This window comes from Mauremys mutica, chromosome 5 (genome assembly GCF_020497125.1).
Source record: "Mauremys mutica isolate MM-2020 ecotype Southern chromosome 5, ASM2049712v1, whole genome shotgun sequence".
NCBI lineage: Eukaryota > Metazoa > Chordata > Testudines > Geoemydidae > Mauremys > Mauremys mutica.
Genome location: NC_059076.1, coordinates 19,593,052 through 19,620,263, shown reverse-complemented (window position 1 = coordinate 19,620,263; position 27,212 = coordinate 19,593,052). Strand labels below are relative to the sequence as shown.

Sequence of the window (27,212 nt, the reverse complement as noted above, 5' to 3'; positions counted from 1 at the left end):
AAAAAATTAACTTCAATGGGAACAGAGTTAGGCTATTTTTGAAAATTCCCCATGTGCTTTTTAAGTGAAAATAGCTCTAGCACATAAATGATCTTAGTTAATACTCTGGACATTCCCTTTAAATGGCAACTTGCTATCGCTCTAAAAGGTACTGAACAAGTTCAGCATTGTTCACCTGAGCTCACTGTAGCCCGTACATTTCAAATATTCATGTATAAGAGATTAAACTATGCAATGCACATTATAACTGTACATGGCCAGCGGGTAATGAAATGGTCCAACTCCCTCGCATGGAATCCCCAGCTCAAATCATTAAGAATTAATTGAAATCATTTTACATGGATGATGAACTTTTCTTCGCTATTGGAGTGAGGCTCTGGGGTCACGTGGCCAAAGAGATCAGTGAAGGTAGTGTCACACGGCTTAGTGGGTAAGATGTTAAATGCAAATCACTGCTTTGAAATCCAGCTACCACAGCCCATTGCCAAACGCATACAATGCTACCAACCTCTGTTCCAACTACCAGCTCAACAAGCAGAATAAAGGGGTTAGGATGGACCAGGAGATAAGAGCTAACAATCTCAACAGTCTTTCAATCCACCAATGTAAGAGGAATAAACAAGTCCCAGTTTCTTTCCTCAAGGGCCTGCTATTGCCAGGAATTCACATCCATCTTTTTACGTACAGATTTATAAACCTGGTGGAGTTAATTCAGGATTTATGAATTACTATATGCCAAACTGGAGTTATAATACAACCCTGACATTGGGAAGATGTGTAGGACAGAGCTGCAGACCTCTCAGAGTCTGAGAACAAACATACACTCAACTTTTAAACTGCAAAATAATGGTAATAAGAGAAAATTCTAGTTACTGACATGGACGATTTGACGAACAGGCTTTGAGGATAGTCTGTGGGCCAGCGTTGCCCCGGAACTCGTTATTTAGATCAATGCAGAGTGAGTGTGAAATAGATGTAGAAAGCTACTGCATTAGAAGGGCAATCATTTAATGCCTCCCCACACTGGGGCAAGAGACTGCACCAGGTGCAGGGCGGCCGAGCATAGCAACTGACCTGCCTGCAGTTTTACAACAACAGTTTTACAACAGCTTAGCTGGGAATAGAGCCCGGATCTCTTAAATCTGAGTCCTGTGCTTTAACCACTAGGCAATGTTTCCTCTCACTTAAACACAGGTGCAGGCAAGACAATAAGTATCACTATTATACATTCCCAGGATCTTCTTATCACAGCAATTCCCTGAGCCTATGAGCATATTACGGGACATTAACCCGTTAGTTACTGTACTAAACTATATCAGTCTGCAGCACACACCTCCAACACCATTTACCCTTCATATTGGGTCACTAATTGTTCCCAGCACCTTTGCGCTCTGCTCATCTGGAGCCCTTTGCTTCCATACCAGATAGCTGAGACAGGGAGGGGCATAATCCACAGAAGGAGTTTAACCCTTCGCTCCCCCAAAATTGGATATATTCACCCCATCACAGGCCAGTTCAGTATGAAGCTGTTTGGAAACTGACCTGCCCCAAACGTAGGAACAAACTGCCAGGAAGCCAACATACATGGTATGAAAAGGGAAAGAGAGCACCACTGATAAGATGTGGTTTTCATGCCTGTTAGCTCTAAAGCATCTGGATAGGGGTTTATTTGGTTTGCACCTGGTGTGAATAAGGCGAGGCCAGTTTGGCTCCTCTGGAACTGTAGCAATTTACACTTTTAATCTACCTGCATGGCTTTTGAGACTTGCAATTGCAGCAACCAAGTCCCTTCCCTCCACACTCAGAATGAATCCACATGACACTTTTTCTCAAGTTATAAGATGTAGCTTAATTTTTTCTCATTATTTTTCCTTGTCGCACAGCTCTGCGCCTCCAGGTGCCAGCCAGCATAACACATGGATGCACTGAAATAACACAGGAGGGGCGGATTTCAAGTTCTCACAGCCTGGTCAGAGGCAGGAGGTATCAGAAACCTCGCTAGAATGCCTGTACCACCCCTCTGGCTGCTTATCCAAACTGAAGCACTGCGGGCCTGATTTTCAGAGTTTCCACCGACTTCATCGTGTCTGAACATCAAGCCTCGTACTTTCTGCAGGTTTAGCCCTCACTAGCAGGTGCTTATTTAATACCCACTCTGAGAATGAAAAGACACATCACTGTCAAAAATCTGATGCATTTCCTGGAATAATGATGGTAGAGGATTTAGCTACACAGCGCAGTCTAGACCTCAGCTGGTCATTGTTTTGAACAAAGTGTTAGTGCAAAGGCCAGAGAATATACCTAAGTCTTCAGAGAGCTGGGATCTTAAAGTTTTTCCCCAATGTTTATACACCCGAGTTCAAGGTCCCCAGTTCTTATTCCAAGAAGTCAGTTTCTGCTTTCCTGCGGTGAAATTCATCATAACTCTTATGCACCGCTTGCGTCTCACTTTAGCCATCAACATAAGCAGGGCAGCCTCTGAGTGCTGGCCCTCTGCACATGGCTGATTTTCACCCCGCCTGACAACAAACAGCAGCAGAGGCCGAAGAACCCATGCTGACATAATGGGTTAAGATTTTCAAGCCACATAAGAGACTTACATGCTGATTTGCCATTAAAATGAAAGAGAATCAGGCATCCACATCTAGCAACGTGGCCTCTTCGCTTATAAATCAGGAGTTATCTAATCGAGATTTCTGTTTTAACAGACATACCTGCGAGCAGGAGTCTTGTCAATTTTCATTCCTTACTGGCCCCAGGGATACAGGTGCCAGGGAGAGCAAAGAGTAGGGGGTGGCATAATACATACATACTGGGGTCACATGTGTATCCTTTAATTACACCAGAGCCAGCATGCTGGGCTTGTTGTTAGGTCATGCAGCTAATATGCTGCTGCAGCTCTCATTCTGGAAACATGAATAAAAAAAAATCTACTCTCAGGGGGAAACAAAGGTCTTGATAATGGAAGGCATCTGCTCTGAGCTCCCATTCAAGTCCATGAGAGTGCTCTGTGCAGAGGTCTTGCAAACCCTTAGGAAGGAGCATTCAGACCCTGCACAGGAAGATGTGCCAGGGGCTCCATAACACTCCCAAGGGACTTTGCTACTGCTGTTGATTTTACACGGTAGGCACTCAGATGCTATGGTGATGGGCAGCAGCAGAGGGCAGAACTAGAGGGCTGCCAAGCTTAATGTTACACCTTCAAACGCAAGGCTTGTATAAGTGTGTTAAACCCAGCACTGACCTTTGCTGAAGTTCAAACAAGCCGGGACCTCCAGGCAGCTGGCTCCCCACACACTCTTCTGAGCCTGGGAGCTTCCAGCGAACACAAGCTGCTGCCAGCACCTTGTCCTGTTCTTAAAGGGGCAGCTCATTTCTAGGCTTGAAAAAAAACCACACCTAGGAACAAAATACAAACACAGCAATAAACAAATATCCAAACACCACTCAATACAAGGTGGGATAATACAAGGCCATTTCTGTAACCATGTTTGTTCTGGAGCCCTCATTCTAACAAAGTCCAGAGTGAGGGAACGATCCCAAATAGACATATTCCCAAATTGGCAATGTCTAATGAGTCATAATTCTATCATCATCATGATCTGATTTTTTTAATCATGATTTTTTTTAAACCGCATATTTGAAATGCTATTGAGAAAGCAAATCGACTGTAAAGTGGTATCGTTATATTTAGTATTAGAAAGAGAGAACGCAACAGTTCCATCTAGATTTGGAATCTGGTCACTACACAGGCGAAGTGTGTGGGACGGAGGTGGTGGTGGGGGTCAGAACACTTTTTATATGCATATTTGTATTAAGATCATCTCAGCCCCATGCAACAGACCATAAGACCAACAGGCGTCATTATGGAACATCACGTCAAAGAGCTGTGTTGCAGCGGATGCCCCGAGGTCTCTCGAGGATGGGTTGAAGATGAGCTGAGGTGTGCCAAGCTTCAGTGCACTTCAATGCACCTCCAACACTCAGGCATGGATTGAAACAGAAAGGACTGGGAGCCTTTGTCTCACTCTCTCATTACCAGTTTTTAGGCTGCTGTTAAAAAAAAATTGGGAACGAATACCGATGACTAAGGGCTGGATCCTGCACCAGTGAAGTCAATGGGCATTTGACATCCAGGGGATAAGGTCAGACTCTAAATTAAAGCTACACGAGCAAAGAGATTCAGATTGTGCCACCAACACACGTACAACCCCCAACCCTTGTGCCCAAGTGTCACAATGCAGGTGGTATGTAACATGGCACATGATAAGAAGGGTTAAGGATAGAATTTCATCTCTTCCACTCAACTTACCTGCTTTCTTTGGTTTTGGGAAATTACGTTTATATCATAATAATAATGTGCAAGCAGGGGGCAGCTTGCATCAATGTTCCAATTCAGCAAGATGCTTAAGAATGTGTCTAATTTTTTAGTATGTTAAGTAGGCCCATTGAAATCAATAGGGGATAAACACGTGCTTAAAATTAGGCACATGCTTAAGTCCCTAGTTTAACTGAGCCCTATGAGGCAAAACAATGAGATTTGGTCTGGGGAAAATACATCTGGAGAAAATAAGGAGGGGAAAGTGCTACTGAAAAGGACTAATTAGGAGACAAAAAATTAGATAGGAGATTACAGCAAAAAATCCCAATGAAATTTGGGCCTGCAGCAAGTCACTCGCTGCCCCCCTCTACCCTAGGGGCATGCAGAGACATGCATGCAGCAGGGCTAAGGTGGCTTCCTGCCCGCTCTGCCTCCCTCCCTCTGCGCCATGCTGCAAGTCTCCCGGAAGCAGCCAGCATGTCCCTGTGGCCCCTGGGGTGGAGAGTGTCTCCGCGCGTTGGCCCTGCCCCAAGCACCAACTCCGCAGCTCCCATTGGCTGGGAACTGTGGCCAATGGGAGCTGTGGAAGTGGTGGCAAGAGATCCCTTACCATCCCCTCCCCTGCCTAGAAGCCGCTGCCAGAGGGGTGTGCCAGTCACTTTGGGATCTGCACTGCCCCTCTGGCCCCAACTCCCACCCCAGCCCAGAGCCCGCACCCAAACTTCCTCCCAGAGCCTGCACCACTCATCCCCTCCCACACCCCAACCCCCCTGCCCCAACCAAGGTACCTCACTTTATTTTCATGACTGAATATTTGGGCCAAGATGTCCTGGCAAAGCAATGACAAAGAGGGGACATGATAACAGTCTACAAGTGTCTGAAGCCCAAGGCTGGAGAGGAATGATTTCGAGTGCTATGAAGGGATCTAACTAACAGTAACGGGATGAAATTAAGAAAGGTAAAATTCAGGATGATGAATATCATGGAAAACTACTGGAGAGAGCGAGCTCTCTTGAAGTGTGGAAGAGTGTCCTGGGGAAGCGGTGGAAACCAATTGTTTTGACATTTAAAAATCAGTCTGGACAAAACACTGGAGAATATTCTTCTAGGCCTGGTCCACACTAAGAAGGGGGTTCGAATTAGGGTACGCAAATTCAGCTACGTGAATAGCGTAGCTGAATTCGAAGTACCCTAATTCGAACAACTCACCCATCCACACGCAGCGGGGTCGAACTCCGCGGCTCCCCCGTCGACTCCGCCAACTCCTTCTGCCGAGGTGGAGTACCGGAGTCGACCGCGGCGCTTCCGGAGTTCGAACTATCGCGTCTAGATCAGACGCGATAGTTCGAACTCCAAAAAGTCGAACTCTCCGCGTCGAACCGGCAGGTAAGTGTAGACGTACCCCTAGAGAACAGGCCCATCGTGGCAGAGAGGTGGATCTGGACTAGATGACCAAATAGCTCATTTCCATCTCTGGTTCTGTGAGGCTGCTGTATGTCTCAGGGGACCTAGTGATGACCTTTAGGTCACTGGTTCATATACAGCCCAGCTTGCTATTTACTGGAAGCCGTTACTACCTATTCGCTGTTCGGCGGCCTGTGTAAAATGAGGGGGTGGTCTCAGTCCAGTTCCCAGGGAACAAGCACCCATATCACAAAGCCACTAGCATAATGGCAATAACTTGGCCAGGAGACTCGGCAGTAAACAGAGCCGAACGCACATAGAGAATGAACTACTCCCGCGCCTCTTGGGACAGTTCTAGTTCAGAGTGCGACAACACTGGTGGGCCACTAGCCTGGGGAAAGTGTGTACGTCTGCTGCCTGCGCGGTACCTTATCTTGGAGAACATCAGTCTGCAGAGATGGCAGGCCAGCCCCCTGTCACTCCACAAATGCTGTCAATCTCTTCAGCGAGCAGTGGGCGTTATCTCGGGGTCTCTCTGGCACCCTGTTCTTGAACCTTTGCTCCCACTCCTGTCCCCGCACTGGCACTGTTTTTCTGTGCCCTGTTCATTTTAGCCCAGTTTCTCCCCTCTGGGCGAAGGCATGGCCACCGGTGTACCACTGGGTCCTGTCCTTCTCAACTGGAGGTTAAGCAGGTAGCACCTCTCATCATCACTTAACCATGTTTTTAATAGTAATAATGATGATGATAGCAGTGTGTACAGTAGCTGTAATTAAAGGCATTTTCAAAAAGGGCTGGGGTTGGTGGACCCTTGTTGGTGCTGTGGAGTTAAAACATTTCCTCTGCAGCATTTCTTCCTGGACTGATGTACAGGCTCTGGTGCACTGGAGCAGAATGCTATCAGAAGTTCACGTGGATCCAAAAGTTTTCAGCTGAGCAGATGAAGGAGGTCAAAATGTGACTCGGCTGGCCAGGCTCTCTGGTGCAAGCCAAGCTGTCTGATTGGCTGCAGGGCTGCAGAGCCATCTTGCCTTTCTGGCAGGCAGGAGGCACTTCCAGTTTTGATGTGAAATACAGAGACATAAGTGTGGGAGGGGAAAATAAAAGACAATACAAAGTACGGATATGTGAAACTGGGGGGAAGGAGGGAACGCTGGATAATCAAATGCTGCACGTTAGGCAGAATGTTTCCTTTTAACCAACACCACTTCCATTCTGTATTTCAGGGCTTGACACATCAAGCTCAAACTGACTCGAGTTCTTCTTTTCTTCTTCCTCATTTCTGGGCGATCCCTTCCAAAAAATGCAATGCTTTAACTGAAGCCACCCCCACCCCCATTTCTTTAGGATCTCTGAAATGTTTGGTCACTGTTTTCCTCATCTAACTGCCTTCGCTCCACATTTAAGTAAAAGGCTGTGAATTACAAGCAGGGTAAATTGCCAGAGCAAATGAATTTAGACTCTCTAGTGGAAATGATACTATTACGAACTTCGCCCCTGAACATCCACAGATGTGAGAGGAATGGAAACCTCCCTAAAAGCTGCTGGGTGAGGGTTTGCTGTTTGCATTTGGGAAGTCAAGGAGTGAAACAACTGTACTTTTCTGATTAAACGCAAAAATTAATTGAAAAGAGAGAGACCCTCCCACATCTGTAGGTGGAAGTGGAGTGAGATGTGGGCTAACAGGGGTGGTATATAATGCTTTGTATTTATTTGTTGCATACTGTCAAGAAGCAGTCTGAAATTCAGTGGATTGTATCACCTCTCTATTACCAGGAAAAGCTGACAGAATTTTCCTTATGTCCAGTGGAAAAGAGGAAAATTGGAAGAAAGGGATGCTTAAATAGATGCATTTTATACTGTTCATGAGCCTCCCTGCATTTTGTTTTTCCTTGCCTGTTGTAACAGGAATGTTGTGCCCTGCTGTGCCGTTAGCATTTCTATACCGCCAATGGCACAGCCAGCGGGTCAGTAAGGACTCGGGAGTGTGCCATTTGCGTATAAATTAAACATTGAGGCATGCTCTACAGAGTGGCAAAATGCTTAGGCCAAAAAAAAAAAAAAAAAAGAACCTTATAAGAAGATCTTACAGAATTTAATAGAAAACGGAGAGCTTTGTTTAGTGTGTTTTGGAACCACTAGAAAATCTAATTTAAAAAATCATCATGTTCCGGCTCTAGAATTCTATAGGATGACGCCAAAATCCTACAGAAGAGATTTCATTTTCTATTAAATTCTGTAGGTTTTTAAGGTGTTTTCTACAGAAACCTTTTAAATTACTATAGGACCTTATTGATTCTGTCCAAGTAAGTTCTCTAGGATTTTTCTACAATGATAGAAGCAACTTAAGATCCCGCTCCCATCAAAGTCGATATCCATATTGTGTGGCCTCCTCGGTCTAATACGGACAGTTAAGGGCCCAATTGTGTGAGCCTCTAGAAACGTGAGAAAAGGAAAGTTTCTGTTTTACAGGGAGGAAATGGGAGAATAATGTTACATTGGAACAACACTTTGTCCTGTATTATTACTAATAGAAGCACACCAAAATAGTGTATGTGAAGCACTAAAGTTTTGAAATTCTCTTATTCATTTGACTTAAATGGAACAGGTAAGGACTACTCACATGACTAACGATTTGTAGGACTAGGAATTTATTCTGTGAAATTAGGGAATACTGTATTCTTTATGGGGACGATTTTCAAACACACCTAAGGAGTTTACGACCAGAACGCCTCATTGAAAGTCAGCAAAGCTTGTGCTCCTAAGTTCCTTAAGCATGTCTGAAAACCTCCCTCTATATGTTCTCAAATGTACCTAGTAGTGGAATGCTGTATTTTAATACTCTTTTAAAAAAGACATGTGATTTCGTGACTATAAAGAGGAATGTAGGGGAGCACCTAGATTCTCTCTTCTTTGCTAAATAACAGTGACGCTAACAGGCTTATTTCATTTTTTTTCCCCCAGAAATAAAAGAACAAATACTACAAGCCAAACCTCTGGTCCCACTGAAGTCTGTGGCAGAACCCTGCTGACTTCACTAAGATCGGGATTTGGCCTTAAACATACACAAAAAGCCTTTTTACCAATGGGACACTAATTGGTTCTGTCCAGATTGAGAAAATCCTTAGCTGAGTTTTTTAATCCCCCTACTTCTCCATCCCTATAGTCAACAAAGACCGTGGATGAGACTTTGGTGCACGTGTACACACACACACACAGTAAAAGAGACTTCTTCATAGCTGGAGCCAGATTATAGCTTTAAGGCTGGTCTGACAACAAGTTTCCTCGTAAAACAAAAAGCTGAGAAACGAGAATGCTGTCACGATGCTACCGAGTGAGGTTCACCTCAGGTGAAGTGGCTGAATTTTCCACTAAAGTAGCTCTTCCACAAACAGATCCTGGGACAGAAATTGAGTTTTGCACACGCTTAGCGCATGGCTACTCCATGACAAATATCACTGCAGTCAAGATGGGAGTCCTGTAAATCCTGTATGTTTTCCAGCTGGTGTTACAGGCAAGACTATGAGTAACGAGACTGGTCTTCGTATCATGGCAGCTGAAACCAACGTACATGCTCCAGAAAGCCTGGATCTGGAAAACCAGCTTCAATTAGAGTCAGTGGGAATTACACATACATATCAAGGGGAGTTTAGATCTCCCAGGCCCCATATACAGCACCCAGATAAAAAAAGAGATGATCACAGTGGCTTAGAAGGAATTACTACAGGTTACTGGGATATTAATAGGTAGGTTGCAAATATAGTTCTGAATTGCAATTTTTGGAATTTTCGTTCCACAGGAAATTTCATTCCAATTCAGAACGAAAACAAGTGTCCAAAATGTCAGAATTTCCCGCACAACAGAAATCCCATGTTCTGGCCAGCTCTAGATATTAATCTGTTAGTCAAGGGAGAATTGTAGCTAATACATCACTGCAGGCCAGATCTTCAGCTGGTTTAAATCAGGGCTGCTTCACTGACGTCAATGGAGCTCGGCTGATTTACACCAGTCGAGGAGCTGGCCCAGAGGTTCCCTCACACTCACAGATGGCAATAATAAGCCAACTCAAACTTAGACCCGGTTTTGTCATCATGAAACTCCACCTTCCACCCCTTAAAAATAAATTCCACAAAATGAAATTTAACCCCATGCAGAGGGATACTTAATGCTCTCTGCCACCCATGCAATAAGGTGACATCCCAGACACCAGCGTGATTTTTTTCCAGGCATTCCTTGCTTCCTCCATTGCACTTGCTTACCTTGCGATTTGCCTCCCCAAGAACAACAGACGGGACTGAAGGCCCTAAACTCATGTTCTGAATGGAGATTCGGGAAGACAAAGTCCCCGTCTCAGAATTCCCTCCTGGACATTAGGGCTTTGGAGAAAATGAAGCCGAGATACCACAGAGGAAGTATGCTCCCATTGTCCGGGTGCCAGCCCAGGGCTCAGAGATGTAGTTTCAGTTCTCTCCTCTACGGTAGGCTCTCTGTGTGGCCTTGTCACTTCTACCCCCCGAGTCACAATGGAGGCAGAGAGACTTAGTACTGCCTGCTCTCACACGAGTGTGGTGAGGATGCACATGTTAAATGTTGTGAGGTGTTTAGAGCCTAATGGTAATGGGGCCGGAGGCCGTACAGCTACTTTAGATAGATCCCAATCATCTCTGCCTTTGCTTTTGGTTCTGAAGAACAAAGAGCTCACTGCACGTGTGCACACAAACACACACACACCCCTGGAGAGCCCTCTCCCCTCACCCACAAGTGGTTTTTGAGAACGAGGTGGCTCCTTTTGGAAGCAAATTCTAAACAGGGGGAGAAGGAGGCAGGAAGGCAACAGCAGGTGCAGAGAGCAGCAGGGGAGACTCACCACGTGACATTAATCACACCCTGTTCCCTCCTCCCCTCATACCAGGGTCCCCCATTTTCCCCCCATGCCAGGAGCTCTGTGCACCCCCATTCCTCCCTCTCCTATCCATACCCTCCTTTCCCTCTGTGTCCTCTCTTCCCGATTTCCCCCTTTCACCCCATATCAGGGTCCTCCATTCTTCCCCTATGCCAGGGGTTGTGTGTGCCCCCCACTCCACCTTTGTCCCCACACCAGTGTGCCCCCCACAGGTGCTGTGTGCCCTCTCACTCTCCCTGCCCCCTGTATGCTCCCCATTCCTCCCACGTCAGGGTCCCCTATTTTCCTCACCAGGCCAGTGGCTGTGTGCATACCCCCACATTCCCCACTTTGCCCCCTGCCGCCCATATCAGGGTCCCCCATCCTCTCCCTCCACCATGCATCGTTTGCACCTGTATAAATGGCTATACACCAGGAACAGTGCCATGGAGAATCGAGCCCAGTAAAAGTTTCTGGCGAAAGGGCTATATTAGTAGCAAGGTGATTTGATCACTATATGACAGAAAGGTATGGGAAGTCCAGACAGGAATGGATGAACGTCTCCATTGCTTTCAGTAAAACTGAGCTTTCCCAGTGTTAAAACATTATGGAAAATCAGTTAAAACACTTGTACAGAAGCTAGGCTACTCCGACAGGCTGATCCTGCAACCCTGATTCCCACCCACACCTGGGGGAGGACTCACAGGAGTGGAGAATTCTGACTTGGTAGCATTCTCCAGAGACTGTGCAGAGATGTCAGTGACCACACAAGGGAGTGGATACAAAGGGCCAGTTTTTAAAGGTGTACAGGCATCAAAAGAGGGAGGTTGGCACCTAGTAGGTTTTACAGACGTGCCCAAGCAGGTTGATTTCAATGGGAGTTATGCACCTAGCTGCTTTTGAAAATCCCTATAAGTGCCAAGCTGCATCTTTTGGGGTCCAAATACCTTTACAAATCTGGCCCAAGGTGGCTAGGGACTCAGGAGACCCAAGCTCAGCCACTGACTTCCAGTGTAACATTGGACAAATGACTAACATTTACCCTGTGCCTCTCTAAAATGGGCTTGTACTTCCTGACCTCAATATATGAATGACTTCTGAGCAGCTCAGATACTACAGCGTGCAGGGTACATAAGTAGACAGTACCCAGCAATGGAGTGTCAGGCCCCATACATACTTTTGAGAATACAGTTTCCAAAGGGTCAGTTTAGCAGGAGGACAAGACACCTGCATTTCACATTCCCTGAGAATCAGTGGCTTGCTATCTGTGCGTGCAACGTGTGCATTGCATGCCCCAGGACCGGCTGTATCCCCGGGATGATTCTCTCTGGTCCCCGAATGCACAGGGAGGATGCCATTTTATAGAACAAAATAGTGTCCTCCACACACTGTACATGCTGCATGGAGGACGCCATTTTGCATGCACATGTAGAACAGTGGGGTGCTGCGAACTTTGGTCAGAGCAGCTTTGAAGTCCAGCTTGAAGGCTTGGTAGATCCTTCCAGGCAGGTGTTAAATGTTAGCTGGTTGTGTTTGTCCACAGCGAATGAATCCTTGCAGGGTGAACAGGACACAAGCAATTCATGAAAGAACAAGCCGTGGAATGAGGGGGTTCCCCTGCTCTCTCCCCATCACTCTCTACTGGAAAATCCTACATGGCAGCTGGTTTATAACTTGCTTATTGGCAAGTGATTGGAACCCAAGCAGAGATCAGAATTCTGATTAGGAGTTTAAAATTCATGGAAATAAGCACAGTGAATATTTAATATAAAAAAGGAAACATGTATCTACAGCACGTTAAAACAGCAGCAGAAGAGAATAAAGTGAAGAGAAAAATAAAGTTACTTATCTGCCCTGCCAAATATCCCTGGTTTTGATGGAGGTCACTCATTTTAGTTCCCGATCTTCCACTCAAATTTGGTGTCCCTCACTTTTATTGTTGAAAACGGTTTACGTCAGAAACAAAGAATCAGGTTACAGAAAGATTTATTTGTAACACCAAGTGCTTTAATCTCACAGCACTGGAAGTTTCCTGCCTTAACAGAGTTTTCACATCTCTCTTTTCCAGCCCCACATTTGGGCTTTGGCAGATTGAGGGGTACGTTTCTCACTAAGGCTCCCTCAAATGTAAAGGCAGAGAACCTTTCTTGGGCACGACACAGCTGGCCACCTAGTGGGAAAGAAGGGAAATTACCAGGCAGTTTAAGGCATTTTCTTTCTTTTTTTAAACTTCTTGCCAAAGTCCCCAAAGTTAGAATGATCTGACACTCAGATAAGAACTATGCTATTCTCTTCTAATCTGATCAGAAGCCAACGCGTGGAACGCAGTGATCAGAGATGCCTCAGAAACTACACAATCATAATTGTAAACACCTGTCTATTTTATTAAAATGAACTCACGTTTAAAATATCATTACTGATATTAATTTGTATTCCACTAGTGGGCCGAGGCCCCATCTTAGATTAAGCCCCATTGTGCAAGGCACTATCGAAATATATAACAAAGAGACAGTCCCTGCCCCAATCTAAATCAATCAGACAGATAAAGGCAGGAAGGAGAAACAGAGGCACAGGGAGGTGAACTGATTTGCCCAAGGTCACACAGCTGGTCAGTGGCAGAGCTGCGGATACCCCTCAGGTCTCCAGGTTCCCAGTCCAGTGCCCTATCCGGGTTCCAGGCTTCCACTGATTTCAATGGAAGTTAGGAGCTTAAATATATTTGTAGCTCTCTGACTAATTGTCTATATATAAATGAAATGGCATCTATTACTTTTATATTCAGTAATGTACTGGGTTGATTCTCTTTTCATGTACAACTATGTTATACCGATGTAATTCCATTGACTTCGCTGGAGCGTATCTGGATTTACACCGGTGTAACACAGAGCAGATTCTGGCTGCATATATTTATTCCTCCTAAAGCTTTCCTGTGCATACCACACTGCACCTATACCTCTATGCCAGGGCGGGAGAGGAAGGGTAGAAAAACACAAATAAAGTCAATGTCCTGACTCTAGGCTTGTAATTTCTGGCTGAAACCCAGTGTGGGTCTGTATCAGTTCTAGAGCAAATCGGACCATTTGGGTAATATTTTAAAAAGCAAACAGAACAGTTCACCAGAGCCTCAGCCGCATTAAGTCGTTTGGCCCTTTCTCGGTGCCATTAAGCAGATTCAAAATGCGCATAAGCAGCCAGCTGAGAGCTCCTCTTCTGTAGGGCAATTCTCCAGAGGAACAGAGCCCCTCCACCACCCTCCCTTGCACCTACAGCCGCCCTCAGCAGAGCAGGCACAGGGGAATTGCTGCTGCACCTGGTGATCCCCAGGACTGCTCAGAAGGCCCAGGTCTAGTTCTGCTTTGGATCTGTCCAAATACTGTTATACCCTGGAGCGGTGCATTGGGGGAGTTCAAAACTTGGCTGCCTCACACACAGGCCTAGTGTCAGCGACTGGAATATTCCTCGCAGAAGCCATCCCATTCACTCAGCCAAGGCCGCTCCAGAACTTTTCAGCCCAGTGCAGGCTGCAGCATGCCTTTTCCAGCCACGAGATTAAGCTGATGTGGACCAGTGATCAAATTACTGGCTCCATGTGAGTGGCGTCTACTGGGTCCACTTTAGCAACCTCCCAGCAGCAGTGCCCATTACCTTGTGAACAAACTGGATTGAATCTAAGATCATGTGGCCATCTCTAGTCTCTCTCTCTTCCCCCTCCCCTGCTTCGGCTGGTGGTGTCAGACAACAGTGCCAACGTGGGACAAGCATGACAGCAAGTTTCTCCATGTTCCTTGCTTTGCTCATGGACTGTCTTAATTGTGAAGGCGATATCGAAAAGCAGAGGCTGTAGACAGTATGCTCATCTCAGCCTAGAATATCTGCAGCTGCTCGATCTACTGAGCCGGCATCTTCTCAGGCCAGAGCTGCAAATCTTGACTTACCTCCCATGCCACCCTCTGAAGCAGCTGGTGGGCTTCTGCTCTGCACACGATGGAACGGCTGTACGAGCAGTGCATAACAAACCAGGATTTTTACAGGTAGTCCAAAAAGTACTTAGCCAGTACTTGGCAACTGCAAGGCAGCCGCTGACGGGAGTCTGTGTGCCATCTTACAGATTTCTCAGGATGCAGGCAAGGTGGTGTGCCAAGTCATACCACTCATCTACCTGTCATAGGAAAACCTTTTCAGTAGGAGCAAACAGGCGATGAGGCGTCACTATCCTTGGCAGACAGGCATATACAGTAGCAGACGCTGCAGAGTCGCACATGCATCTCTGAAATAAGCAAGCACGTCACACCCTAAGTCTTGTCCTCAAGACCAATGAGCTTTCACGAGTGACAGGGACAGAGAAGTTCCTCCACACACTGGAGATGGTGAATGGCAGACCCCCTGTCCTACCCCGCCGGAAGGCAATACTTGGTAAAGTGGAAGGGGGCATTGTGTGTGAGCAAGAAGGGCATGTGGCTTGGTGGAATCTGCCACAGGCTTGGATAATTCAGATAAGGGTCCAAATCCTTTATAAACGCCACGTCACTACATTTATATATAGTTTGACGATGTAGAGGCAGCTGGTTTGCTTTGTACTTTCACGGGTAATTTGGCTATGTCAATATTGGGATTTGCATTTTTTTTTTTAAGTGATAACTTTTGCGTGGGTCGTAAGCATCAGTAATGTTCTGAGGGTGGGGTCCTGGCGGGAAACAGAATGGTTTATCTGCAGCCATGTCATAAAAACAACCATTATGCCCTCAGATTTAATTTTGTTCTGGCTGTCCCACTTCTCCTCCCAACCCCAAGAGTACAGGTCCCTAATCTTCTTTTCACCACTCGCATATATTTCTTCTCACCCTGAACAATTTCTTTACCTAGAGAAAAACATATGACTTATCTTCTCTCCCTTGGCCTCCAGCCTGTCCTACAATTTACCGTCTAGGAAATAAAAGTCAAGGAGAGATACCACATTATCGTTCATCTCATCATAACATTTCAAAGAAAGACCTGAGTTCTATTTCAAACCATACACTAGCTGAACATTCTAGTTGTTGTAACACCTGTGATATCTCCGAAGCAGCAATGAGAATGGATAAAATTCGGCTACTGGTAGATCTTCTCAGTGCATAGCATTTGCAATCTGGACAGATTACAATGTAAAGAGAATTTGCATTGTTATTGCTAGCCAAGCTTGCTGGCATCAAACCCCACCAATGGACTTTGTTCATAAGCAATCAAGTCAATGGTAGTTGTGGAACAATGACATTATTTGAATGACAACATTCATCATGGCACCATTGACATTAGGAAACAAGACATGATATTGTTTCAGTCAACATTATCAGTAAACAGCTAACTCTGGGAACTTGTAGCATGAAGCAAAACAACTAGGTCATGTCTACATTTGTGATGTTTCTTGTGCAATAAGAGCAGTGCCCAGCTGCTGCTGCCAATTGGCTTGAACTGATTTTCTAAGAAAACCTTCACCCTGGTACATTTTCAGTATTTTTGAAACTTTTAGGCTGGGGGAGTGGTAGGTTGCTGAGTAAAAATATGTTATGCACCTCAGCTTGGCCAATATACTAGATGAGGTGAATGCAACACAAGATTTGCTTTTATTTTTGCCTTCGGGAATGAGTTTTCCAGATAAATACCGATCTTTACAAAGAGCTCTCTTTTCTTAGCGAAAGGTTATCTTGTTCAGAGTCAGAAACTCTGGGCCTGACCACTAGGGTTGCCAGGCATCCGGTTTTTGACCGGAACGCCGGGTCGAAAAGGGACCCTGGCGGCTCTGGTCAGCGGCCATTAAAAGTCCAGTCAGCGGCGCAGCAGGGCTAAGGCAGGCTCCCTGCCGGCCCTGGCTCCGCACAGCTCCTGGAAGTGGCCGGCATTTCCCTTCGGCTCCTAGGCAGAGGCACGGCTACAGGGGCTCCACGCACTGCCCCCACCCTGAGCTGTGGCTCTGCAGCTCCCATGCGGCCAATGGGAGGTGCGGGGGCGGCACCTGCAGGCACAGAGCTGCCTAGGAGCTGGGCTGGACATGCCGGCCGCTTCCGGGAGCCGTGCAGAACCAGGGCAGGCAGGAAGCCTCCCTAAGCCCCGCTGCGCTGCCAACCGGGAGCCTCCTGAGGTAAGTGCTGCCCGGCTGGAGCCTGGACCCTGCACCCCCAACCCCAGCCCTGAGCCCCCTCCCGCATCCAAACTCCCTCCCACACCCCCTCTGCGCTCCAACCACCTGCCCCAGCCATGAGCTCCCTCCGGCACCCACCCCAGAGCCTGCACCCCCAGCTGAAGCCCTCACTCCATCCCCCTGCCCAGTGAAAGCGAGTGAGGATGAGGGAGAGCGAGCGACAGAGGGAGGGCGGATGGAGTGAGTGGGGGCGGGGTCTCGGAGAAGGGACAGGGTGGGGCGGGGCAAGGGTGGTCGGTTTTGTGCCATTCGACAGTTGGCAATCCTGCGGACCATTTATTGAGCACGCACAGAGATCAGGGTTGCATGCTGACGGGCCAGTCGCAACTTGCATTCTTTAGCCCTGAGGTGTCACACCAAACTCAGGCCCTCCTGAAACTGACCTTCTTTCTCCAAATTCACTCATCGTACTAAGGGCACCACTGACAAAAAATGTCATTGTAAAACAGAAGCGTGCTTTTTGGTTTGTGTTTAACAGGGGAGAGTGAGGCAACACTATCAATTAAGTACCAATAAAAGGCATTGGCTAAAATTTTCCATCTGAAAGCACCACGTGGGTGCAACATCAGTGACCCAATCTTTCCCTGCCGACACAACTCTGAGGGCTAAAGGAGTCCAGTAGCCGTGCTCATTCCAGCTTTGATCTCTGAGGAGGCTTCCAGTAACTGTTCCAATGTGACCGAGGTTTTGGTGAAAAAGACCACTACAAACTGACTGAGATGATCTGCTCATTTCACAGAGGTCACCAAAGAGCAACCAGTTTCTCCACTTTCAATTCCTATCTTGTTGTGTATTTGGTTGTCATGGGTTTTGTTACTATGGCAACTGAGTTAGACTATTAAGGGATAGCTCAGCCGGTTTCAACCGGCTGAGTGAGCTCTCTGTATATCTGTAAATAAAATGGAGGTTTTGGTTAGCTGCCTGCTCTCTGGCCTCAAGTGATTGCTTCCTACACCGGCTGCCCCAAGGATATAACACTGGCGACGAGGGTGGGATTCCGGTGCTGCTCCAGTAACAGAAGGAAGTAGAAGTCAAGGTAAAGAACAAACAAAGAAAAAAAGCTGCTTGTTTGCACTGACTGTGAAAGTGAAACTAAAAATCATGGCTACTCTGACCAGGCCCCTGGAGCCTTTTGATGAGAATACAGAGCAGTGGCATGTGTATACTGAGCGTTTTGAGCTTTTTGGTATTGCAAATGACATTACAGAAGCGAAGAAGGTGCCAATATTCTTAACTGTTGTAGGGCTAAAACCTACTCCCTGCTACGCAGCTTACTACACCCTGTTAAGCCTGAGACTAAATCTTACAGTGACATTGTGGAAATCCTGGGGTCTCATTTCTCCCCAAAACCACTGGTAATTGCTGAAAGATATAGGTTCCACAAAAGAGACCAAAAGGAAGATGAAACAGTTGTACAATTTGTAGCCATTTTAAAAAAGCTAGCAGAACACTGTGAATTTAAAGAGATGTTAAATGATGCCCTGCGTGACAGGTTAGTGTGTGGCCTCTGCAGTGAAGCTATACGGAAGCGCCTACTGACAGAGGCTCAGCTTACATTACAGAAGGCTGTTGATATTGCTGTCTCCGTGGAACTGGCTACAAGGGAGGCACAATACATCGGTGTATCCCCTAGGGTGCAAAAAGTGTCACAAGAACTGACCCACAAAACGGTGCAGAGTCAAGAATGTTACCGCTGTGGTAAGCTGGGTCACCAGGCATCAGAATGCTGGTGTAAGGACCTGGTGTGTCGACACTGTGGCAAAAAGGGACACATTGAGTGTGCCTGTAAACAAAAGAAAAAGAGGCCTGTGGTCTGGCCGACAAAAAGAGGAACCTTGCATACCCTAGAGCAGACCCAGGATGATCAAGGTGACACCGCCTCACAAGAGGAAGTGCCACTGCATGTTTTGTCTTTGGCAGCGGGCTCACATGAATACTGGGTAACCCCCTTATTGGAGGGCAAACCTATACGCATGGAACTAGACACCGGTGCAGCTGTCTCGCTGGTTCCTGAGACTGTGTATAAGGAAAAGCTACAGCATCTTCCGCTTAAGGCAACAAAAACTGTTCTGAAGACGTATACAGGTGAAGCTGTGCCCATGTTGGGCACTATTGATGTTAAGGTGGAGCTCAATGGACGGGCGGCTCAATTGCCACTGTTTGTTATCTGGCTCCAGTTCTTACCAAGACTCCCAAGCCACCACATTCCTCGTCCTGATATTGGGCCATATCGTTCCATAGTTTTTAAGCAGATCTCCTCTTTGAAGTTACTAGGGAGTTCTTCCTCAATCTTAATGGCCAAAGGATCATAGCTCCAGACTGTGAACCCTGCACTCATATTAGTGAGCAGCTACTCACCCAAACAGTGCCATGAAAGCCAATGAGACCACGTGGCTCAGTAAGTTATCCAACATGAGTACAATGTTTACTGAAAGCCAGCCAGGCAGACCAAGGATCTGATCCAGTATGAAAATCTGACAAACAAAATCAGATAATAGATGGATACATTAGTTTCTTGCTAGAAGCACCAAATATGATCAAAGAAAGAGGCCCCAAAAGTGCGTACATTCCATTATGGCAGATCAAATCCAATAAGCCGGCAGTTTTTGCACTTCCATTCACGGTTTAAATCATTTAAAACTCCAGAAAGAAAAAAAAATCTTCCTGGATTCTGTGCATTTGTTTCAGTTTGATACGCTAAGCCTTTTGCCTGGCTAAATATACATTTCATAAAGCCCACAGAGCAGCAGGACTCTTCCTGTTAGAGAGAATGAGAGCGATTCCTTTTAATGAGATGGTTGTGTTTTCCCCAAAATGTACCGTATATACTTGTTCAAAAGCCGAATATTTTTGGTAAAAATGTTACACATCAAAGAGCGGGGGTTGGCTTATAAACAGGTCTACACCAAAATTCGATGCTTTTAACTTCTATGGAATCATTGAATTGAATATCTAATACATTGTCATTTTGTTTACCTAGAGCATTTGCAGGCATGGAGCCCCTCGGCTCCCTGTGGCCGCGGTTCGCCATTCCCAGCCAATGGGAGCTGAGGGAAATAACACCTGGGAACGGCGAACCATGATAGGGAGCTGAGGGGCTCCATACCTGCAGACACTCCAGATAAACAAAACATCCGCCAGCGACTTACCCTGACGGCCAGGAGCCAAAGTTTGCCAACCCCTGAAATATAAGGTTGGCTTATGAAAGGGTCATACAGTTTTTGCTATTTTTACCTAACCATCTTGGGGGGTCAGCTTATAAACGAACGGGCTAATGAACGAGTATATACGGCAAATGAATTTTTGTAGGGAAAAAGAAACACAGGCCTGGCAATTCATAAAGGAGTGATACTTGGAATGATTTGCTCACCTCGCTGTCTGCCATTTGTTTTCCACTGCAAAATCTGACAGGGCAGCTCGTGGGAAGAGGTCATAAACTGGGCAGGCACCCGAAGAGATCAGAGTTCTGATTAAAAGTTTAACAAACTGAAATATTTAATCTGAATCTAAGAGACAAAAGCATACCTCTGAGAAGGGTCTTAGGAAAGTACCGTGACTTTGTAACATTACAGGAAGCTGATCAATTGCAAAATTTGTTAACAGAAAAATAGCAAAAGGAATTCCTGATTTGGCGATTAAGAAATATTTATTATTATTATTATGCCTCACAACAGCATGTAGAAGCCGCCTCTGGGATCAGGCCCCATTGTGCTTGGAGCTGTACAAATACCTAGGAAGGGACAGTTCCTGCCTTCAAGAGCTTATAGTCAAATGAGACATGACAAATCAAGGAAGCATGATCATCTCCATTCTACCAAAGAGGGACTGAGAGACAGAGAGAATGAATGACTTGTCCAAGCTCACAGATGGAGTCTGGGGCCCATGTCACCAAGCAGCGGAGCACCTCACAATCACAAATGGATTTTAGCCTGAGAGCCACCCTGTGCAATATCCCCATTTTACAGATGGAGAACTGAGAAACAGATTAAGTGATTTCCCTACATTTATACAGTAAATCTATGACTAAGCCAGGCACTGAACCCAGGTTTCATGAGAACTAGTCTAGTGCCTTATTCACCAGGCCAGCCTTTCAAGCCTTAGTACGCATACTTTAAGGCCCTGGTTCTGATCACTTGCTAGTGTAAATTAGAACTAACTCCACTGACGTCAATGGATTTGGGTACATTTAAAACCAGCCTTCCTGACATTAGAATTGGAATCAAGGGCCAGATCCTCGGCTGGTGTAAATCAGTATCGCTCAGCTGACTTCAGTGGAGGTACAGTGATTTTACATCAACTGAGGATTTGGTCTTCGGCGTGTAACCACATTTTCCAATGGCTTGAAAGGCTGGTCTGTGACTCTCCCATACAAAGGAGACACTAGACTTGTCAACTCTATTCTCAGGTCTGGCATGGGCTTTCTACTTGGTCTTGAGCCCCAGTTCAGCCGCAGTTGAACTGCAAGATCAAACGAATGCTGTATCTACCTCACAGGGGCGTGGGAGGGTTCGTTTACTCTAGCTCTGAAGTGTTTTGCGATCCCTGGATGGAAGAGGCTACAGAAATGCAAACTGCTATGACACAAACCTGATACTTACCTCTCACTGAAAAACTAAGGGCCGGATTTTCAAAAGAGCTCAGCACCCGACAGCCCCCATTTAGGCACCCAAACCGGAAGGCAGATTTTTGTAAGAGCTCAGCTCTCCTTTTGGTACCCACGGGAAGCGGCTAATTATTCCCCAGGGGGAGTGGCTGGGTGCTGAGCACATTTGAAAACCTGGTCTGGGTTGCGGGTGCTGCTGAGGACATGTGTAAATCAGACCTTAAATGCTGGTGCTTTCTGTGTCTGGGGGGAAGAGGGCTTTGTCCCCCGACAGCTTGGCTCCATCAATGCCCGCAGAATTGTAACCATGGAATAATTATTGACGCTGCAAAGAGCTTAAAGGAGCCACGACCCTTAATTTGTCAAGCTTCTCTTATTCATTAGAGCGCTGAGCGCCTCTAACCCATAGCATGCCAAATCAATCTCAAAATCCAGGTGGGTCTCTGCTAAGATTTTCATTAAGCACAAGATGTCTACTCACTGCCGTTAACTCCCCCTTCACTTACATACGACTGGTTCTTGCTGTGGCTTCTGTGCTATGCCACTGTTGCTTTGCAGTCTTGTACAGTGCTTAGAACGCAGGACTGAAAATAAGGACTCCCAAGTACCAGTCTCTGACTTAATACGCCACATTGGGTAAATCACCTACCTTCCCAATGCCTCCATTTATCTATCCAGAAAATGGGCATAATGATACCTATTGGCATGTTGTGAGGTTTAATTACATTTTGTAAAGCAATTTAAAATGGTCAGGAGACATATTTATTATTTTTAAAGTGCCAACGAGCCACTAAAAACCACAGTGGAGCAACGACAACGCTCCTGGCATATGAGGTACGGTTAGAAGTTTTGCTTTTGACCCCAGGCCTCACTTGAAAGAGTGCAAAGGTTGCAAAAAAGCATACCGCATTCTCTCCATTTTGTGTTACACTTGGGGAGCCAAACCCGGTCCTGATTTTGCACCCCGGGCAAGCCCATTCCAGGGGCAGAATCTGGCCTGGGCAGTTAACAGACTTGAACAGACAGTTTGGGTTATAAATCAGAGCCACCCTTTTAACAGAGTCTGTTATAAAAGAGCAAGACCCGTACTGCAGAGCACTGTAGGAGTGATGTGCATAAATGATGCAAAAGCAAAGGAAGTAAACTCTCCCCTTTTTCCTTCTGTGATTAGATGTAGTTGATTGTCTTCTGGCTAGGGTCTCTCTCTCTCTCTCTCTCATACACACACACACACACACACACTCTCGCTCTTCTCACTGCACTCTCTGGCAAAATGTCACAGGAAGGGAAAAGTGACAAGCTTATAAGAAAATGAAGATCTCATTCTGTTTGAATATTACATTAACCCCCAAGCACCGCTGCTTCATTTGTCAGCTTTTTCAGAGCTCTCCATCTCCCCAGCACCCCTGACCTGGTTGGGCTGATTATGAATGATCAATGCGCACATTTGCTGTGGAACTCTTTGCACATATCTAGACCCTCGGCCTTTAGTCACTCATGCAGATAATAACGGCAGTTCGAGTCACTTGCCCATAACTCCAAGCTTCATTAAACAGAGGGGATGTCACCAAAAGTCCCTTTAACTGTCTTTCACGGCTCCGCAAGGGAAAAAACTGACAGTGCTGAGAAATGGGATTTGGGGTCTAAACAAAATAATGATTTGGATATTCCGCTGAACGCTTGCAGTTGGCCTGTGCCTCTGTGCTGGAATCTACTCATTTAGCGAAGGCTGGGGGAGAGGCAAGCCCTGCTTAGCATCATCTGACAGAGTTTGCACAAAAGCATGCCTGAGGTCAGTTTCAGCTTCAAAAGGAAATATTTCCATGGAATCGATCAGGTATTAGATAGGGAATGGTATCTTGCCACTCTCCATCATTCGTAATGTATGCAGTTGGTTGCCAGCTGCTGTACCCGAGGTTAGTTTTCTGGGCATAGGACTGCTGTCCGTTTGAGAGCCCTGCGGTGCATTTCACACCACTGAAGACTCAGCTAGAAACTCATTGCCACTCAGCATAATGTGAGGCTTTTTAGATTTCTATCTGCTGCTTTACAGGCGAAAGATTAACTTGTTACATTGTCATTCTAGGCGGTGGTGTGGTAAAAGTGACTAGCACTTCCCAGAGGGGGATGAAGTCACAGAAGCTCAGCGTTGGAAGGGACCTCAGGAGGTCATCTAGTTCAACCCCCTGCTCAAAGCAGGACCAATCCCCAGACAGATTTTTGCCCCTGATCCCTAAATGGCCCCCTCAAGGATTGATCTCACAACCCTAGGTTTAGCAGACCAATGCTCAACCCACTGAGCTATCCTTCCCGCCCTTGGGGGAAAGCAGATTGAGCTTTCCATGTCCCAGCTGGCTGTGGCTGAGCAGAACACGCGCGCGCATTTAGGACTCAGTTTTGATCTTAGATGTGACCTTTAAGGGCCATACACTGCCCTCCATCTGCATATAACTCTTACTGACACTATTCAAGCCCCGCAGAACACTCCCACCCATCACAGGTAGTATATACGTGCCTCGGCTTGGACAGCTTCTGCATACGGATTGTAAGGCGTCCCTGTGAGAACTGCCAAGCCTGAAATACTGAATTCAATTCTAGGTGCCTCCAGACCAGAAAGAGGTTGAGGAGTTGGAGGGAGAAGAGCTACAAAAAACGATCTGGCAACTAAAGGAAGGGACATGAGGACACGTAGAAACAAGCAAAATGTGTACATTTAGATTGCAGTAGAGGCTAGATGCCCCAACAGAGGTCAGTGCCCTAATGTGCTAGGAACTGTACAGCTAGCAAGCAACAGCCTCTGCCTCAACAAGCTTACCATCTAAGGAAACAATACAGACATTGGAGGTGGTATTATCCCCACTTTACAGACAGGGAACTGAGGCACAACAAAATGAAGTGACTGTCACCTAAAGTCATATAGGAAACCAGTGGCAGAGGGAGAGATTGAATACCAAGCCCCTGAGTCCCACCCTGGTGTTTTAGCCCCAAGATCAATACTCTCTAGCGTGGCTAAAACAATGGCTAATGGAGGACACCATAACGGTCTACAAATGTTTGAGGGGTGTACACCCCAAGGAGGAAGAGGAATTATTTAGAGTGGTACAAGGGAGTACAGTTAGGAATAATGGGCTGAAATTAACAAAAGAGAAATCTGGGCTGACTGAAAGAAAACTTCTGGACCGTAAAACCAATTCTATTAAGTGGAGCACTCTCTGAAGGCAAGTGGTGGAAGGTCCAGCTCTTGGGATATTTAAAACTGAATACCAGGAAATACAGTGTACAGGACAATCTTGCATTGTCTCAGGATGGTCCAGATGACCTAATGAAGCTCATCTCTTTATCTTCTATTGTTCCGTGAACTGTCTGCTGCTCAGCCAGTTCTTCCTCCTGCGACGTCCATCCTCATGGCCCCAAACCCAGGCTCGGTGTGTGTCTTGTGACAGCAACAGCAGTCAGCTGAGCTGTGCACCAGTGCCTTGGGCTGCAAACTGACAAATCTGGAGGCTCCCTCCAGCACGAGATCCAGTGGATCATTGCTTAATCTGTCAGGGTTACGTGGGATTTGAAACTGACTAGCGCAAGGCCCTGAGGGTGAAATTTACTTAGCCCTTTAGGGGCCAGGGAAGATCCACCCCATGCACATCAGTGCTGCATACCAACCAGCGTACAAGACTGGACAGCAGGTACCCAGGGGGACGTCACACGCACACAGAGCTGTAGTTTTTGCCAGTTCTCCACAGAGGAGAGGGCTTGAGGAAGGCCAGAGAAAGACCAAGGATTACAAACATCCAGTGACCACAGTCCCCTGTGTAAAGAGATCGCTGTCTCTGCTCCAGCCAACAGACTGGAGAAGCAGCAGCAGATGCCCCATGCCATCTCTGCAGGTTGGGAGTGGATCCAACCCATCCTTCTCTGCATATTTCCCCCACATAAAGTCTGCTTAATGAATCTCTCTATGAATGCATCATTATATCTGTGGGGTATAGAATTTGCTTTAGCCTGTGATTTACATTGGTGTTCAAGTACAGACTTATTGTTAGATACAGAGCTCCCCCTAATGGTGTCTCTCTAGCTATAGGAAGTTATAGGATGTCTTTCCTTGTGTGCCGTCCATCCTGTTTGTTGTGCAAAGAGATGGTTGCGCTCTGTGGTTACAAAGTTTGGAACCAGATCCAGTTTTTGAAAAAGCCAGCAGTTAATTAGAAACAAAAAGAGGCCATTTGCAATATTAGCACCTAAAGACACTGGTCAAAAGCATGGTCCCACTGTGTTAGACATTAAACAAACCATACTAAGAAACTCTTTCTCCCATAGAAAGCTTACAACCTAAATAAATAAAACTGGTGGATTCTTGATCATTGCTAATTTTAAAATTAAAGATAAGTTGTAGTTCAAACAGGAATTATTTGGGGGCAGTTCTCTGGCCTGTGTTATACAGCAGGTCAGACTAGATAGTCATAGGGATCCTTTCTGGCCTTGGAATCTAGGAATATGCAAAAATAATTACTCAAAACAATTGGGCTTTGATATAAATTGCCCTGAGAATGGAGATCAGAGCTTTGCAAAATATTAAAGGTGTGAGGGCATGTTTCTGATCTAGGATTTAAAAAGGAAGTGGCACTGAGAAAGCTGGAGTAGGCCAAAGGTTTGGGCAGCAAACATTGCCTTGATTTGAATGTGGTGAGCATTTTGGTCGTACAAAAGGTGTTATATTTTCCCTCAATGGAGTGAAAGCATTGCTAGCCTGCAGGAAGGTGCACAAGCACAAAACCATCAGGTTTCAGCAATGTCACTGGTCAAAGATTTTTGTCTGAAAAAAAAAATTTTTTGACAAAAAAATGACTTTTGCACAAAACTGGAAATTTCTGCACAAAATGTCCATTTTCAATTACATTTTTTCAGGTTTTCTTTCAGAAACCAACACCACCATCACCCCATCCCACCCATCTATTGAGGAAAAATGTAAATGAAAACAAAACCTTTTTCCTTGAAATTTTTCCACAGGACTAAACAATCCTGCTCAGCAAGCTCTGTTCACCAGTTTAAAAAGGCAAGAACTGGATATTTTTTAAGCAGACAGGTGCACCTGGTAAAGTTAAAACTGCTTTGATATCACCTGAGCTACATGAACTGCACTGTCTACAAGGCAAAGCCAGAGTTACTGCATCACACGTCACAATTCTGAACGTTTCCTCTAGGCATACGTGGCGGATTCGCCATTCAGTTCCCTCGGGGTAAATTCAGAGTAAATTATTATCTCCATCAAGGAGAAGAGTGACATTGGTCCTTTTAGGGGCTGATTGAAATCCCACTGATGCCTATTGAAAGACTCCTACTGATTTCAATGGGCTTTGGATCAGGCCCATAGGGTCTCCCCACTGGTAGACATTCCCAAAGAGAGAGCCCCACTCTGAAAGTCTCCTGGACCAGGAACTCCCCTCCAAGTAAAAGGGTGCTCCATAAAGAAGTGCTTGAAGAATGGGGCCCATAATGTGCTCAGTCCAAACAGAAGCAACATCCATTTGGGAGCTCCCTTCTCTGGGATTCTCCAGACAGAATGGGAACTGGCCTTTACACATATTCTCTTCCATGGTATATGCCAAGGGCTACTGTCTTTAAAACAACCAGGCAAATACTGAACTCCGCACCCATGCTAGACTCCGATATTCTTATTCACATGGATTAGTTAGTACCTTAGGCCTCGATCCTCAAAGGTGTTTAGGAGCCTACCTCCCACTGACTGAAACCAAGCAGTCCTTTCAGTGGGACTCCTTGAGAAACAAGGCACTACTCCACATCAGCAAGGGTATCAGAGTTTAGCCTTCAG

At 46.1% G+C, this 27,212-nt stretch overlaps 1 long non-coding RNA gene across 1 annotated transcript in view; it reads right to left on the bottom strand.

Moving 5' to 3' along the window:
* Positions 1-27,212, bottom strand: part of LOC123371399 — a 209,621-nt gene that overhangs the window by 159,763 nt on the left and 22,646 nt on the right. The window contains exon 2 of the long non-coding RNA XR_006579787.1: positions 3,245-3,399. This is a non-coding gene — a long non-coding RNA (uncharacterized LOC123371399). The remainder of the gene's footprint in view (positions 1-3,244; positions 3,400-27,212) is intronic.